Below are 17,033 nucleotides of genomic sequence, written 5' to 3'. Positions count from 1 at the left end.
TTTTTAAGACTGCCATTTTTTTTAGCCAAAGTCATGCAGATTGTTGGGTTGACCTCTCACAGGCAAATCTCCCTACAATGGCAACTATTGCTTTAGAGGAATTTCCTGGCAAGAGAGATTACATCTATACTAGTAAAATAAGAATGACCATGACAATCCTGGGGCAGTGAGGCCAGCTGACAGAGAACAGCCTGCGTCCATATAATCAAATTCTCCTACCTTTTCAAAAGGCATCTAAGATGCTTGTTTCCCCAGGAGATTCCTTAGCAATGTTTGTTTCCCAGCACATACCCCATTACTTAAAGCGCTTGTTCCTGTTGATACTACAATGCCTACCAAAGGATGGGGATGGGCCAGTGACAGGTAACCTGCCTGATTTGCACCCAGGTAGTCTTAAAGATGAGACCTTCATGTTGGCTATCCTGAGGCCACTTAACGGGGGTGCAGGCAGAAAAAGGGCAGGAGCAACATTTGACTGTAGCATAGCTAGATCTAAAAGGAACATGTGTCTGCACCCAAAGATTACAGGCCCATCAGGCTAATAAAAACAAGAGTATTAGATGCAACATAAATACTCTTACAATTTACCTGCTCAAAGACAGCCAGGGGAAAGGGAACACTAGAAACAATGCTCCTCTGAACAGTGGAAGACTAGTGCACACACAAGAAAGCTCTGGAAAATCCCAGCAGACTCAAGGGCATCCCTATGATTGTATTATTTTTTTATTTTTTTTTATTAATCATCACAAAACACAGCACCAAATTGCATTTCTGCACTTCTAGGGTTAATGTTGGCGTGCTGTGCCTGTTGGTCATGTCGTAACTCTCACCAGCATTAATGCAGACATAGTGCTGCACGACCAGTTTACCATCTAACTGTCATGCTTTCTGCAAGCATGACATCATTTCTGCAGGTTTCATTGACATATATTGTAGAATCACAGGAGAAGGAGCTGGAAAATATCTTGAAATGTCCCAGGGTAGGACAAGCTGTATCTCAATGCTGCTCCTAATGGATGCTTGTCTCCCCTACTCTGATAATGGGCTCATCAAGGAGGATGGCTCATCAGATGTTCTTGCCCAATTTGTCACCATCATCATGGGTTTTTTTTCTTTCTTACCTACATCCTTCTCTCTGCATCTTATGACCACTACTTCTTGCTTGGCCTGTCACAGAGGTAGAGAATAGATCATTCCTTCCTCTTTCCACTTGGAAACTGTTATCCTATCCCATTTCTCCCACCAGTCTACTCTTCCTCAGAGTGAATAACCCAAATCTTCACCTATTTTCTTCTTGGACTACGCACTTAGGCCACATTTTCTGGATATCTTAATCTTGGTTTATTCCATACGCTCCAAATGATGAATGGCTTTCTTGAAGAGTAGTGTCTGACACTGGGCATGAAATAGCTTTACCAGCAGGAGGATTATTATATGTATTTGTTGTTTACACATCTCAGTATGGATTTTGTTCATACCTGCTCATCTTGTGATCCAACATAGTTCCAAGATCCTTTCTGGAAGAAACCAGCAGTTTCTCATCCCATATTTAACAAAGTCCTGTTGTTTGTTTTGGTTCTTGTCTTTGGTTTGGTTTTTTTTGCCCACTACTGCGCATAAGGCATTGTGGAATTTCATCCTTTTTTTTTAGGAAAAGTCTTCAATTTGTCAAAATCACTTTCAATTCTAAGTCTTTCTCCTGTTGTACTTGCAATCTTTTTCATATTGGATGAGCATTGGATGAAACCCCATAGAGAAGAGTGTTCGCAAAAGGAGATTTCTAAAAAGCTGGCACTTTATTACAATTCCATGACGTATATTTTGAAATTCCTGTTCCCTCTACTGATATTAAGCAAAAGGCTGATATCTTCTGACCTATGAGTTTCAAATTCACTCCTACACAAAGGCTACAATAAGATTCTAGAAAACATTTTCTAATTAGTAACTCTGAACTTCAGCCAGGCATATGCATCTGAGATACCTAATTCATATCTATGTGAATCAACTTTTACTACTAGACATTTTATATCCCTTCCAACTAAAAACAAAAGGTTTGAAATCCTGTGGCCTTCTTTCTGATGCTCAGCATCTCCTTGCTGAAAGTGAGTTTTGCACACTCTGTGAATCAACAGTGTATTATTTATCTTTCACTTCTTTTACTGGCACAACCTTGCTTTTTTTCCTGTGCTGAATTTCTTGCAAACTGAGTCACTTTATTTGATATAGCAGATCTGTATGTTAGGGTTCTGCAATACACAGGCAGCATGCTCCTGGGCTGAGCAGAGCGCTGTGAGTCAGAAACTCTTGAGTTTCAACCCTCATTTTGCCATACAGGCAGCTGCATAGATCTAGGCTGCTATTTTAGCTCCCTATCTTGTTTTACTACCAGCCAGTGCTAAAACAACTCAGCAGACAACGTTATCTCCCTTGTTTTCAGTAAAAGTCCAGAATTAATACCTACAGTGAATTGCACCAGGCTAAATGCACTTAACTACAATAATTCTTTTGTGTTTTCACTGCATATTTACAAACAACATCTTGGAAATAGGCTACCAGATCTTCAGCTGGTGTAACTGTGAGGCTCTACAGATGGCCAGAAGAACAGTTCGTGAAGGCATTATGTTATCGAACTGCATTATGTTATCAGGTTCTGTAAATCCTATTTGACAAGATCTGCTATAAAACCAGTTTCTGCACCCCTGAGCTTTACTGCAAAACACCTGCATTTAGACTTCTTTCTTCTGCTGAGGGCAAAAATATTTTAGAAGCTGAATCTCTTCACGAAATTGATGTATCGAAGAAGAGCAGGTGGAGTTCTTAAAAAAAAAAAAATTTTAAAGGCAAACAAAGGGAAGGAAAGCAAAGGAAGGGGAGCATACTAAAGAAATAGTATGAGAAATGGAACACAGGAAGATTAGGAGATACAAAAACTGGAGATAAAACAGAATTAGAAGTAGAGGAAGCAGAGCAGCAATACAATCTAGAAGGTCAGTTGATACAATATGTAGCACTGAAGCAACATCAATCGATACTGCTTAGTACAAACCAAATCACAGCCTAATAACCACATCCACTTTGTGGTACTATCTATCGCAACAACAGCATGAGCCAGTGGCAGTTCAACTTTCTGCACACTCATGGACTGGCCTCTCTCAGGGCTCCTGGTAATGTTTCATGCTGCCATTAAAGCAGCAGGGCCTTTACATGATGGGCAGCACCATCCTTGGTTAAACCTGCCAAATGGATGGGACAGCAAATCTGGGGTGGGTGATAGGCAAGAAGGTGAAAAGCTGAATATGCAGCCAGTAGGATTTGGGCCCAAATGAGAAGTGGCTCATCACACATTGCAAGTAATGCAACACACAGATCAACGTGCAGCAGCATAGAGGAAAAGCAGAGAGAGGAAAGACATATGAAGTGTAGAGGTACATACACCACAGAATGATGCAGAACACATTAGCTAGGGATGGAAAATGATCTGGACAAGAAAGGTGGGATGTATTTTGCTCTTGGCTTGGTGCTCTGTCTCCAACAATTGAAAAGTGACTAAGAAAGAACTTAGTTCGTTGATGAGAAATGCAACATCACAGACCTATGTTCTCCAAAGTAAGATCGGGATAGCAAGAGTGCTGTTAAGAGCGAAACCTTCCAGACCTCTCAGATGGGAGGCAGCCTGCTCCCTGCATGGGAGCCTGAACAAAAAAGAGCAACCTGATGCAGTTTTCTCCTGTGTACAGATGTGTACCCCACTGGTCACCCCAAGAACAGCTTAGCCTCACACTTTACTACCCTCTGGGTCAATCTCAGGGTTCCCCTGCAGGCTCCCTCTCCTGTCCAATATGCAGGTGGGCAGGGAAATCCCGCAGCCCAGCACGGTTTGGTCACAGTGCTTTCATCTGCAGGTCAGCTCTGGAGGGAAAGCTCTGCCTTCTCCATAGAGGAAGATGGACACACATAGAAAATAAGTGGAGACTGGACTGAGAAGAGTCCAGGCTCAGTATCAAATGGTGAGATCAAAGTCAAGTCTGGCCCATTTTCATATTGTAGGACAGTCTTGGCCCCTTCCAAACCAGTAAAATTCTCCAAAGGGTTTCAAAGGCCTGAGAATTCACCTTAAGTTTTGATTTAACCTCTGTTATGCTTGACCTGTGTCATAATCTCCCGTATCCTTCCCAAAATGCTGGTGGATCTCATTCAAGATTTTTATAAGTAAAGATAATAAGCAGTATATATGCTCCAGGAAAATACTGCACTAGTGCTCAATACGACAGCACACTCGATATAAGTGGCAGTTACTACCAAAAGGAATTGCATATGAAGTATGCAAAACGAATTGCTGAAAGACAAAGAGAAAAAAAACCTAAACCTGCTCTTTCTCCAATTATCTTTATTCCAGAGAAATACTGGATGATTAATTTATTTTTTTTTTTCTATACAAAGCCACAGAAAATGACCTCTTCATTCTAAACTTTGCCCTGGGTCTGGAGGCTCTTTAAGCTGCCACTGGCACAGCATGCCCATGCCTGTTGCTAGCAACAGGCATGGGAGTGACAGGGCTGGCACTGCCAGCTACTCGCTCCCCTGCCTGAGCAGTGCCCGCAGCACAGCCAGGGAGAGCACAGGGGAGCCTGGCATGAATCTGGAGCGAATTTTGCAGTCACACACCTGTGGATCTGCTGGAGATGACTGCAGCCCCTCGGGCACCACGCCTGCCAACGCAACACACACAGATGCTATCGAAGCAGTAGCCCCAGGAAAGACTTGGAACTGATTTCCTTGGTTTTCTCCACACCTTTTTCCTGTCTTTCAGTCATTTCCATGCCTGGGAACAAATTATTTTTTAAAGTGTGGATTTTTTCTTTTGCTTGTTTCGATTTCACATTTTGGAAAGGATCATCATCACTGTCCAACAGAAATACCAAAGTCACAATTCCGAAAATTCTTCAAGTTACCTTCTTAAAAAGAAAATGAAATTCATTTGACAAATTCATTATGAGATGAACAGGCCTCACATTTCAAAACATTTCATCTCAGTAAGAACATCTTTCACAATCTTAACTTGCTTGAAGCATGACCAGATCAGCAAAACAGGTTTACGGTGCTCACCAACTAGTACAGTTCTTTTTCATACCATAACTAAACTTTCAAGAACAGTTCATGAAGGCACTATGTGATCAAACTGCATTATTTTATCAGGTTGCAAGGAAGATGCTCTACCATATTTTTTTTCCACTTTCAGTAGCCGTGGTGCTATATAATATATAACTTACAGGACACATTTTGAGAACATCATGAATTTCTTATACCAGCGTCTCACATGTGCAAGGAAATAAACCTTACTGCATATATTTACGGAGCTGTTTGCAAGATTTTGGAGTCTAATTAATCGAAAGTTCTCCCCAGATGAGAAAATGAAGAAATCACAGGGAGATTGAGAATTGGTACAGGAGTGGAATTGTCTCAGGAAATTAATGAAAATGTGTATAACCAATTATTTGACAGGCATTATTTCTTCTAATTATAGCCAGATACTACAGCTGGCAGAGAAGGTAAGGTGGCTTTTTACATAACAGCAGAGAACAGGACATCTGCAACCAAAATCTATTCCGCAGCTAGTTCTCGTAGTATCTCAATTAAGACAGTCTCTGATAAAAATCACAGATAAATAACTCTGTACATTTCCTATTCTGTGGCTGTGTAAGCAAATTAAGTCCTCAACCTGCTAAGCATGGAAAATACTGCCCTGTGTGCACAACAACCTGTCCAGATGCTGGGAGAAATCCAGCTGAGATTTTTATCTTGACCCATGCCCAGCTTACGCTTGCAATACCCTTTTGTGCTCACTTTATCCACTGTTATTTGAAAACAAAACAACTTTGTTGAGTTTCTAACATCCATTGTTTCACCATTCCATGCGCTGTTAATCTTCGGTGCTGAGGATGGCTTTGTTTTGTTTCACAGTCAACAAACTAAACTCAGTCCACTGGGGTTAATTCATCACTAGTAACCTTGGCAATATTTTTATGCTGCTCCAAACACTGCCAATGTACAGTTCAAACACATGCATATCTGTGTTCATACATGCCCACACACTCTTATAGGCATGTATATGTAAGTATATGGGTACCCACAGAGAGAAACAATTCAAATATAGTTCAGCATGTTTTCCTTTAAAAATAATTTTAGCTAGTGGCATTGCATAATCTGCCTGGCCTATAACCAGGAGCCTGCACCTGCACAGATCCCAGTTGCAGAACCCCTCCTGTACTTGTTAAGCAATTTGCCTGTTAAGCACCACTGGTAAGAGTCTGGCAGATCTTACACTCAAAAAAAAACCATTTTTTTTGGCTCGTATGTTACTAAGGCACTGCACTATTTTTCAGACTGTCCAGAAAGCCACTTGTTGCCATACTGGCAAAAGGGCTTGCTTTCCCCTTCAAATGGATTGAATACTCCTTTATATCCAAGGAGTGAAGCCCAGAAGTACCAAATCCCTCCTAAAATAATGTTCCTATCCTACATGCTTTCCCTATATTTGGAGCTGTAGGAAGGAGCAGGGCTCATCGTTCGCTGTTCCCACTCCTACTCTTCCATAGAGGAGCTGGCTCTGAAAAGAGAAATGAGAAACAGTTCAGGATTCCCCCCTTGGAGAGAACAATTACTTTCTATTTCTCCTCACTTCACTCTCTTGCCAAACCTTTTAGTTAGTCTTTCACTAACATTATTATATCCATCCTGATTAATACACCTAGCATGGGCAACAGCAGTGAAAATGCACTGCAGCCCAGGTTGTAATACATGACAGCAACAAAACTAAAGATGACCCACAGACTGCAGGTCCATGCTTTGATTCCTATGGCTCTCTGAAAACCACAATTCTGTCTCCACTGCTACTGCCCTGCTAACACATGCTACTTATTGCTAGGCTGCAGAAAAAAATATAAGAAACCACTGGCAAACACATGGTCTGCATAAGCACTGTAACATGACTGCAAATAAGGGCTCTCAAAAAGGTCAGGAAGATGCTGGCAAAGCAGGTATAGAAGTGGGAGCTGAGAAACATTTTCCAGCCATTTGATTCCCCCTGGCTTCCAAGAAAACAGAACTACTTATTTACAAAATCATACACAAAATTTGCACCAAAGATGCCCGACTCAGTCACTGGTTACTCCACATGAAGTCCAAGGAACTAAATTTTGGCTGCCTGCTCAGCTCAAAAAGGAGCAACAAAAATCAGCCATTTATCCATTTCCTTAAGTTTCCCTTACTTGATTCCTCCCCTTTGGTCTTGGGTAGAATGGAGAAAGAGATCAAAAACATGCAAGTGCACAGATCTCTGGTGAAAATTTTTCTAAGATTTCTGGTGATAAGTGCAAAATCACTTCTCATATAATAGCTACCTAACTCAATCTGCCTAGAAACACATCTGCTAACCTGAATCAGTCGTCCTCTGTAGTCAGTGGGGAGGCAATAGGTTGATAGATTCACCCTCTGGAGGTGTCAGTCTCAGACACATACCTTGGACAAGATAAAACAAACTTTGGAGATGCCTTGTTCTCTCAATTCTAACTGTAGGAGGATCCTGGAAAACTTCAATTTATGTGCATCTACGAGGGTAATAATACATGAATGACTGGCAGTGAAAGAGATGAAGCTAGGTGAGAGGGATCCTGCCTTTAATATCTTGTGGACAACATAAAGCCTAGAATACTGACTGCTATAGAAACCATAGTACCATTTCTGTGTCTTTTACCTTGATTCTTCTTTCCCTTGTAAGTTTGGGATAAGTAAAATTCTGTGCTACTAGTCCTTTACTTTGTGAATTATTTAAATAGAACAAATTTTGAGGCCATTCTTTGCCTTTCTTTACCTGATGAAAAGCTTTCTCCCCCCCCCAACACACACCAGATGAAAAGCTTTCTAGCCATGCCATTAATCTGCATGTACTTCAGTGAGGAGCTGATGTGCAGGTTTAACAAACTACTGAAGATCAGTGCTTGAAAAATGAGGACCATTATTATTCCATGCCTTGCAGATTATGAACTGATAGCTGTAGTCTCCATTCTTTGCTCGCGCTTCAAAACTTGGAAAACTCTGCACATTTAGAGGAGCATTCAGTTAAAAGGGAAATGGATTTCTCTGTCTAATTAGACTAAGTGCTCTCTCCTAGACTTTGTCCTTGTCTTTCTGAGATCTCATTTACGGTGCTATTTAAAAGGCGCCACATCTGTTACAATGAGCTGTCTGTCAACTAAACATCCCATATCAGACACAATTTTCTCTCACCTTTTACTCATACTTTTCAATAACAAGATGATGGATGCAGATTTTACTCAGCAGTTTCTAGAAACTGCTGAAAGGAAAGTTTGCCCTCCTCTCTGTCTTCTTCCAGCTTGTAATATAATCTTGATTTAGAGACACCATGAACACAGAATGGAAACCTGGATGAGTTTGGCCTCCAAGTTTGCTTTTCTTTACACCACTATTTAAAATAAATAAATAAATAAATAAATCTTGGTCCTTGCAGGTTTTAATTGAAAAGACTGTTAATTGCTCAGTAGCAATAGACATGTGCCTCACTGCAAATTTCACTTTCACCCCTAGCAGTTGCAGCTGGTGTTGATTTAGTGTTACCCTGATAACCCTGCTGGGTGGTTTTTTACTTGATTTACATTCCCTGTGAAGGGTGGAGGTAACATTTGCAAGTGTGAAAACAAAGTGACCTTACAGCTAAACCCTCCTTCCTACAAACAGCAAAGCAGTGTTTTTTACCATCTAACCTTTAAAAGCAAAATTCCAAGGGTCATCCTGAGCAATACTGCTGCAATGAGTTTTGTCTTCATCTACCAGCCACAAGCATTCAGGGTCAGCTTTGAATGTTTCTTTGTTACTTTGATTTTCTCCATCCCTGTTTTTTTGCACATGTATACATAAAAGTAAACACAGCCCAGGGGAAGGAGGCAGACCTTGTCCTGCAGGTGTCCCAGAGCCTACCTCTGGATATGCCATGGATGCACGAATACACAGCACCACACTAAGGACTGCTGTGCCACCTCCAAGCCACTGAACCAAGTTTTTCAGCCCAGTGCTGGGAAGAGAAGTTAACCTGTGTCCTGCAGCCTCACCACAGCTTAGCTCAGGGGAGCACCTTCGCTGCTCAGGCAGAGGCTGCCACCAGGACTCAGCTAAATGTTCAGGCTGGATGTTCTGTGAGCTTTTATGATACAGGTCTTTCTTGTGGTTCTTGTTTCCATTTAAGCTATGAATTCTTCTTGTGCCTGGTTCATCAATGACCTGGTTTTACTAGGTCATTCACTAGCCTTCAGAGGCTCAGTCACAACACAAATAATGATTAATAGTAACAATAAGAACCATTGTCTGAAATGCCTGTGTCTTGTTTGTAATGAATAGCTGGTCAATACTTTACCCTGCAAATACAGCACCATATAGGGGGAAGAACAATATTCTTTTCTTATTCCATTTTCTATCAGTGTGTCATCAGTTACTTGCTGCTTTCTTGGGTACAGATTCTGGTAGATCTGAACTCAAAGTATTAGTCTAACATTTTAGCCTCGGTTGAAATGCATATATTGCCCTTCCTGCTTGTATATTGACAGCCAGACTTAACATTCCTTATGAAAACCATGAGAAGAGCTAGCAGAAGCAGGGCTCAGTTTTCACAAAGACCAAGATGTGCTTTTAGCTGAGTGAAACACCTGTGATAAAAGGTGGGACAACACACAAGGTCGCTAACTAACTGCTTCTTTATGTTATTTTCCATCGTTTCATTTTAGGCAACAACACTCCATTGACACAAACTGATATTTAACAGCTAATGATTTGAGAGGTTTGGTGTTTTTGATTGAAAGAGGATTTAAGTTAGATTTTGACACACCATCTTAGTATATCCTTTAATACCTTTAACTTTACACTGTGGGGTGGGTATGCTAGATGCAGCCCTTATCTGATCTGAGCCAGCCGTAGAGCAGGCAGTCTTTGTCACATTTTATCTTACAATACAGATACCTTCTCTTGGATTACATTTTGGATTTGCCAAGTTTAGTGTGAAGCACAGCAGACAGCCGGAGGGAACAAAATCTATGTTTTTTAACCGTGTTCCTTAATGAGCCTGCCCCAAATTAAAACAGCCTCCATTATAACTTCAAAAACCTTCTTACTTCTCAAAGATACACCGCATGTATCTCAGAAGCAGAGTTCATGCCAAAGGGCTTTTTTATTTTTCCCTTTTTTTTTTTATCTTAACTGCCAAATGCTGCATTAACTCACTAGCTGAAATGCTGATTCATCGGACCCTACTTGTCAGAAATGCTCATATGTTCTCAAATAGAGATTGCTTTCTTTTCTGAGAGTTGAGATGCTTCTTCTATGACAAGTTTCAAGCCCTATGGCCTCAAGAGATACCTCATCCTTATTTGGTTCTGAACTGCCATCATAGATTTAGACCTGTCAGCCACCCTCTCAAAACCTCTCAGGGGTGGAGTGGTATGATTTTTTTATTACTATTTTTAAAGTTTATTAATATTATCTTTATGATGGTTTATTATTGAATTAAATCCTTTGCTCTATTTTTTTACAAAAAATCTTATGGGGGATATTTGTTTCAAGGGACCCTACCTCAGGAGGCACACATTCTTCAATTAAAACTGGAGTGATTCACAGTGCTATCAGCTCCCTTAGTTTTCTGCTTTCACCGAAATCACAAGATTTCAGCAAGAAGTTGAAAGTTAATAAAAAATTAATAGAAGAACAGAAATAATGACGGAAGGGCACAGGGATGTAGAAACTGGTGGAAACAGTATTGGTTTGGTAGTTCAGGGCAAAATTAATCACTGAGCAGAGGCAGATGATGTGGCTTAGAGTGTGTCTAGTGGAGGGCAAAATCACCTTGCTCACTTAATGTAAAAGAGCTGACACTACTAATTTTCTCACACACATTTTGTAAGTGCAGTTTAAAAAGAAAACTAGTGTTATTTGGTTTTAACCTCAGAAATGCTACGTAATTTACAACCTGGGTCTTAAGGGTCTGAGTTTTCTGAATCTGGATCAAGTTAACACTATTGTTGATGAATCCAAAACAAACAGTTCAGTTTAAATTCACCACTAGGCAGACAGCATATAGGGCAAAGAATATGACAAATTTCATAACATGAAAAGGAAAAAAAAAAAAAAGATCCTATTTGATGGTGAAAAGATTCCAGCTAAATTTAATTTTTGGATTCAAAGAGAGTTGGTTGGGTCCTGAATCTGTTCAAAACCAGCTCCTGTTGCTATTTACAATGTTATCAAGTGATAGTGGTTCTTAAAACACTGTAATTCCCGTTACACTGGTATTTTATGGGCTGAAGTCCCATGATCCCTCATGCAGCTGTCAAAACCTCCAACTTTCCCAGGACAACTGTTACAGTTTATTTAAGTGCTGTCAGTGCCAAAATATGGGGCATTCTGAAAATCTGATGGTAGCACAAAATAAACTGAAGCTGAGTGTCAGAAAAAATGAAGCAGGAATATATTGCTCACTGACGGAGTTAATGCGAAAACGCATTATATAATAAAAACCTTCTTTGAAAAGAAGGAGCCACCACCAGATTTTCTGTTTTTACTGCAAAACTCAGAACTGAAAGGCTGCAAAAAAGTAGTCGTTTCACCCGAGAACTGAGGGTTGGCTTTGCACCGCTGTGCAAATACAGCTTTTGCCCTAGGAGAGGCATGTTCTTTCACAGCTTAATAAACATGGCAGCCATCCAGTCACGTCCCAGGGATGCCAAACCTTTACTTTCCCCACTTAGCCCTTGCTGTCAAATACTTCCAGGGACTTCTACAGGGCCATTCGCAATGATGAGAGAGCTACCAAGATCTGACCCTAAAGGACTCAGGAAAGACAAGCAAAAAATGAGTAGGTCTGAGAAAAATAAGAAAAGCAGGACAAAGATCATGACAAAACATTGCATATGCCTCTTGCCTTTTCTTCTTGCATATTCACACACAACTTAGTTGAGAAGAACATGGTCCATCCCAGTGGCAGCAGGCATACTGTGGAAGTCAGTGCTAGAAGGCAACAATAGGATCTGGCAGGAGCCCATGTATCAGGCTTTTCTGATGCATCTTTGTGGACCTGGTGCCCTGCTGGGCTGTGTAGCTTTTCTGATAAAAGCTGTAGCATCCAAAGAAAACACACTGATCAGTCTTAAGGTAAATGCAGGGTTACAGATTTAGTTTTCAAAGTTCCCTTTCAATTTATTTAAAAAAAAATTAAATTGGTACTACCAAATTTAATGACAAGGCTACCCTGCTGAGTTTGGAGCCCAGAAAGCTATTGTCTCCCTGGTCTATGTATCCTAGACCGTGCTAATGTTTCCTATAATGCAGCTAATAACCAACCATCAGCAATAAATGCCTTGTCATCTCATTGTTGTACACAGCAATAGCTGGAGCAGTGATACTGACAAATGAACCTGTGTAATCACTTTAGATTTCTTTGTTACATTTCCCAGTGTGAAGACTGCTTCTGCTCAGCACGTCACAAAAAAACAAACAAGAGCTATAGCTGTCTCTTCCATCAATCTCAGCTTATTTTTGTCAACCCTCTGCCTGTACAGCCACAACCCCACCAGCACTTGACAGCAGATGGGGGAGCTGATGGTTTGGTGAAGGGGAGATGGGTGGTGGTCGGAGCAAGACAGATGGACCTCTGCACTCTCCCTTCTCCTTTGTAAACAATTTTTGCCTTGAGAGAGTATGCGGGCAGAGGGAAAGTGAACTTTTTCTGTACTTTCCAAGGCTGCCTCACATGGAAAAAGGGGGGAGAGGGGGCTCTCATTAAAATCCAGTCGAGTCTGCCATTTTCCCTTTTACCTTTTCAATCTTTTTATAGTTTCAAATCATTAACTATCAGCGTGAAGCTCAAAGGTAGCGCTAGCCATCTATGAAACAGTGACACATTTGACAATAATGCTTTTGAAGAGCTTGTCACATCCTCTTCCCAAATCAGTCTCATTAATGCTCAGACTGTCTCTCTTTTCTCCCTACTTCTTTTCTCCTGATTTCTCTCTAATTAGCTTGGTTTTTTTATGCTCTCTCGTTCCACAGTTTGAGCTTAAAAAAAAAAAAGAAAGAAAGAAGAAAGAAAAAAAGAAAGGAGGTGGATGTCATTTCCATGAACCCCAAGGCCAAGTTAATCAGGAGAATTAATGACTCTATTATCCATCAGACTTAGGGCTATGGTGCTTATATGGCAGCACCCAGTGTTCTCCAATCTCATGCTTCTTCACTTTGCTCTCACAAATGCAAACTTTTGCTCTCTCCTGCAAGCACACTCCCTGATCCAGTCAGCCCATCATGCTCCCCTTCAGCTGGTGGCTGCCATGACCCAGGAGGGCAGCCTGGGCACTTCAACAAGGAAGGCAGCAAAACTTACCATCTGAAACAAAGGCGATGGGCAAAAACGAGGTGGTGCTGTTTTTTCTTCTCTTTCTTGCATCTATCTCCCAGGAGATAGGAGTGATCAAAGGGAAAGAGCTTTTGAGCTTAGACATGAGCTCCTGATGCCCTGGACAGGCAGTAGGTTCCCCAAAACCATTTGCAGGTTTTGCTTTGAGACTCCTCTGTGAAGCCCCTTCAGAGCATGGCATCTCTGAGCCTTTCTGACTTGAGCTGCCCTGCCCTTCCATGTTCTGGCTATCCTCAGTATGGGAAGCATTTCAGTCTGCTCTTTCCTCCCACCAGTCAGTGTGGCACTGCTCTGTAGGTGAGGCCAGGTCCCAAACTGGGTCTGCTCTCAGTCTGCCTTTCCTCACTTCTGGGACAAAGTAATGATCAGGTCCTGAGCTGACAGAGAGTTGCTCTTTTTGTGTCACTGAACTTTGAATGGAAACTTTTCTTCTCTCATTCCAACTGCTTGATTCATAGTTTTAACAAAACTGCATTGTTACACAGGCAAAATTCAGACAGCCCCACTCCCCTGACCCCAGCTACTCTGTTCTGGAAATAGCATACTTTTGTGATTAAATAAAGTATATGATAAGGAAAGAGTTTGCCTGGCTTGAAGAATAAGGGGGGCTTAAATTTGCTTTCTGAGAGGATAGCTCTATTTTCACACTTGCAACAAAAAAAAAAAGAGGCATGATCCCTAGGAATGATTTGCACACCTGCAGCCACACAGCCTCAAAAATCAGTGGCAGCTCTGCCTTGATCTCACTAGGAGCAAACTGACTACTGGCAAGTGCCTCCCATTGAAGCAGCGCAGCAGGGCATCATCCACAGGGCTCAAACCTCCCAGAAGGCATAGTAGCCATCCTGAAAATGTCTGTGTGCTTCTGGAAACACCACAATCCTTTTAGCCTGAGTGATCCCTGTGCTTTAAAGGAAACAGAAAATTGAGCTTTCCCTCACGTCCTTTGCACACTGAAGTGGTTTTGACGATAAAAACACAGCCTCTGCACTGGGGTCAGGAGCCTCTGTCCACAGAAAGGTTCAGGATACCAAGACCAAGCTGTATGAAGTATAAGCTGCTTGCATGGCAACCAATAGGGACATTTTTGACTACCAGAAATAAAAGGCAAAAGACAAGTACTACATGCCAGTGCACCCCAGAGAACCCAGGAAAAATAGGTACCTTTTTGTATATGCACCCTTGTTAACTCCCTACAGTTTTTAGCTCTCATACACACAGGTCTTACTACAGCAGAGATGCGAACCAGGGTGAGCCAAGACTGCCTCTCCTTCTTTGCAGCATTGGATTAAAGCGGACAAAAACAGGAAGCCTCATCAAGGTGGTTGTGTGAGGCTTCATGCTTTTTCAGGGAGCAAAAAGGCTGGGAGCACGACCTCTTCCAACTCTTCTGCCTGCCATGGACTAGTTCTGTCTCTTATCAAGTTCTTTGCTCTAACTTCATCATGGTGATCACCTCCCTCCCTGGGTACTCAGCAGTGTTGATTTCAGACTCACCCCTACACCACATCCTCTTCCCTGTAGGTAGGAAGGTTTCTGCTGCACTGTGCAGCTCTTCATGCTAAAGAAAATGCTTGCACAAGCACTAAGTGCCACAATGAACGCCAGTGCGCCAGCTCCTTTCTATCAGCCAAACTGAGTGGTCTGTAGGATTAAAACTTTGAATTGCAGCTGTGGCAATGGGAATTAACTGATTTGCATGCAATTCTGGTTTGTAGATGCAAGCAAAATCACCTCAAGTGCTTTGAGCTTGGTCACTCACTGGTGCAAGGCCTTTCCTCTTTCTCTCATAAACTGGGACTTTGCACATGAGGCCATACTAGGTTCTGCAATGACAAGTTGAAAACATGGTTGCAAAAATACACAAGATGCCTCACATTATAATTATAATACACATTATAAAGCCTCAGTATCACCCACTCAGCCACTCTCCTGTAATGCACTGCTGTGGAATAATGACAAGCATGGGTACAAGCAAACAAGCACCCTCTCCCCATCCCATTACCTGTAGCTTTTCCCTTCTTTTGAGAGCCATTTCATAGCCTTCCAAGATAATTCTTTGTCCTTCTTCAAAATGTGACCCTGCTTGTCAGCCATCACGGCTTTTCTGTGTCTGCAGCCCTGCCATGTAAGGCTCTGGGTATGACCTGAGGAAGGATGGCAATGCAGCAGGACCAGGAGTCTGCAGGTAAACAGCTGTTCAAGAAATAAGGCTATGGAGAACATCAGCTGCTTTACACAAGCTTTAACTGTCTGGTTTGAACATGGGACTTATCAAACCCTGTGAAAATAGCTTGACTATGGGTAAAAAAAAAGATAGAAAACTGAGTTCTTCGCCTCCTTTCCTGAATATTTGCTGCATCTCCTTAAAGTCACACAGGTTCTTTCTGAAGGGCCCAATCTTCTGAAGCAAATGGCAGATGAACCTAAAACAGACATGAAATCATAGACCTGGGCTGTTTGGCACTTGACATTGCCAGCAGCTGTGCCCCAGCAGCACTGCTGTCCTCATTACAATAGTTTGCCCAAGCCAGTTGTAGCAGCTACAGTAGTAAAACACACTTGCTGCTATATGTGTGCTCTGGGTGCCTCTTGGACTGGAAGCTCATCAGTCACTGCAGTCCTGGTGTCATCTTCCAAGGCTCAGTCCCATCTCCTTCATAGTCAGTATGAAAACCATGACTGCTTTGCAGGCTGCAGCACATGGGCACACAAGCATGAGAACGACTCTGGTGCTGGCATGAACTGCAGGAGAGCGTTCTAGCATAGTGCACAGAGGGGGATCCCTGAACCAAGGGAGGATGAGAGAGTTACCAGGAGCCTGCAGTTTACACAATAGCAGCTAACAGGACCTGGTCAGGGCCTGGACTAATGGTGGCCAAGTCATCCCCCACCCCCCATATAAAAGAACCACTTAGACATGTGCAAGTGTGCCATCACATGGCACCTACAGGACAACCAGGTGATCAGGCCCTCTCAGCATGGGTTCATGAAAGGCAGGTCCTGCCTGACTAACCTGGTCTCCTTCTATGATAAGGTGATCCACTTAGTGAATGAGGGAAAGGCTGCAGGTATTGTCTACCTAGACTTTAGTAAAGCCTTTGACACCATTTCCCACAGCTTTCTCCTGCTCATGTCTTGGACGGGTCTACTCTTTGCTGGGTAAAAAGCTGCCTGGATTGCCAAGCCCAGACAGAGGCTGTGAATGGAATTAAATCCAGTTGCCAGCCAGCCACAAGTGGTGCTCCCTAGAGTTCAGTACTGGGACGAGTTCTGTTTAATATCTGTATCAGTATCTGTTTAATATCTTTATCAATAATCAAGTGCACTCTCAGTAAATTTGCAGATGACACCAAGTTGGGCAGAATTTGATCTGCTTGTGGGTTGCAAGGTTCTTCAGAGGGATATGGGCAGGATCAATGGGCAGAGGCCAATTATATGCGGTTCAGCAAGGCTCAGTGCTGGGCCCTGCACTTGGGTCACAACAACCCCATGCAAAGCTCCAGGCTTAGGGAAGAGTGGCTGAAAAGCTGCCCAAAGGAAAAGGACCTGGGGGTGCTGATTG

At 42.2% G+C, this 17,033-nt stretch overlaps 1 long non-coding RNA gene across 1 annotated transcript in view; it reads right to left on the bottom strand.

The window, feature by feature from the left end:
- Positions 1 to 15,300, bottom strand: part of LOC133266432 (uncharacterized) — a 32,050-nt gene extending 16,750 nt beyond the window's left edge. The window contains exon 1 of the long non-coding RNA XR_009742406.1: positions 15,203 to 15,300. This is a non-coding gene — a long non-coding RNA (uncharacterized LOC133266432). The remainder of the gene's footprint in view (positions 1 to 15,202) is intronic.
- Positions 15,301 to 17,033: the final 1,733 nt, after the last annotated feature.

This window comes from Pezoporus flaviventris, unplaced genomic scaffold, assembly GCF_033815535.1.
Source record: "Pezoporus flaviventris isolate CSIRO_AGI_PZ_B2104156 unplaced genomic scaffold, CSIRO_AGI_Pfla_v1 ptg000007l, whole genome shotgun sequence".
NCBI classification, from domain to species: domain Eukaryota; kingdom Metazoa; phylum Chordata; class Aves; order Psittaciformes; family Psittacidae; genus Pezoporus; species Pezoporus flaviventris.
The sequence above is the reverse complement of the archived record's forward strand: the minus strand, read 5'-3'. Positions and strand labels throughout refer to the sequence as shown.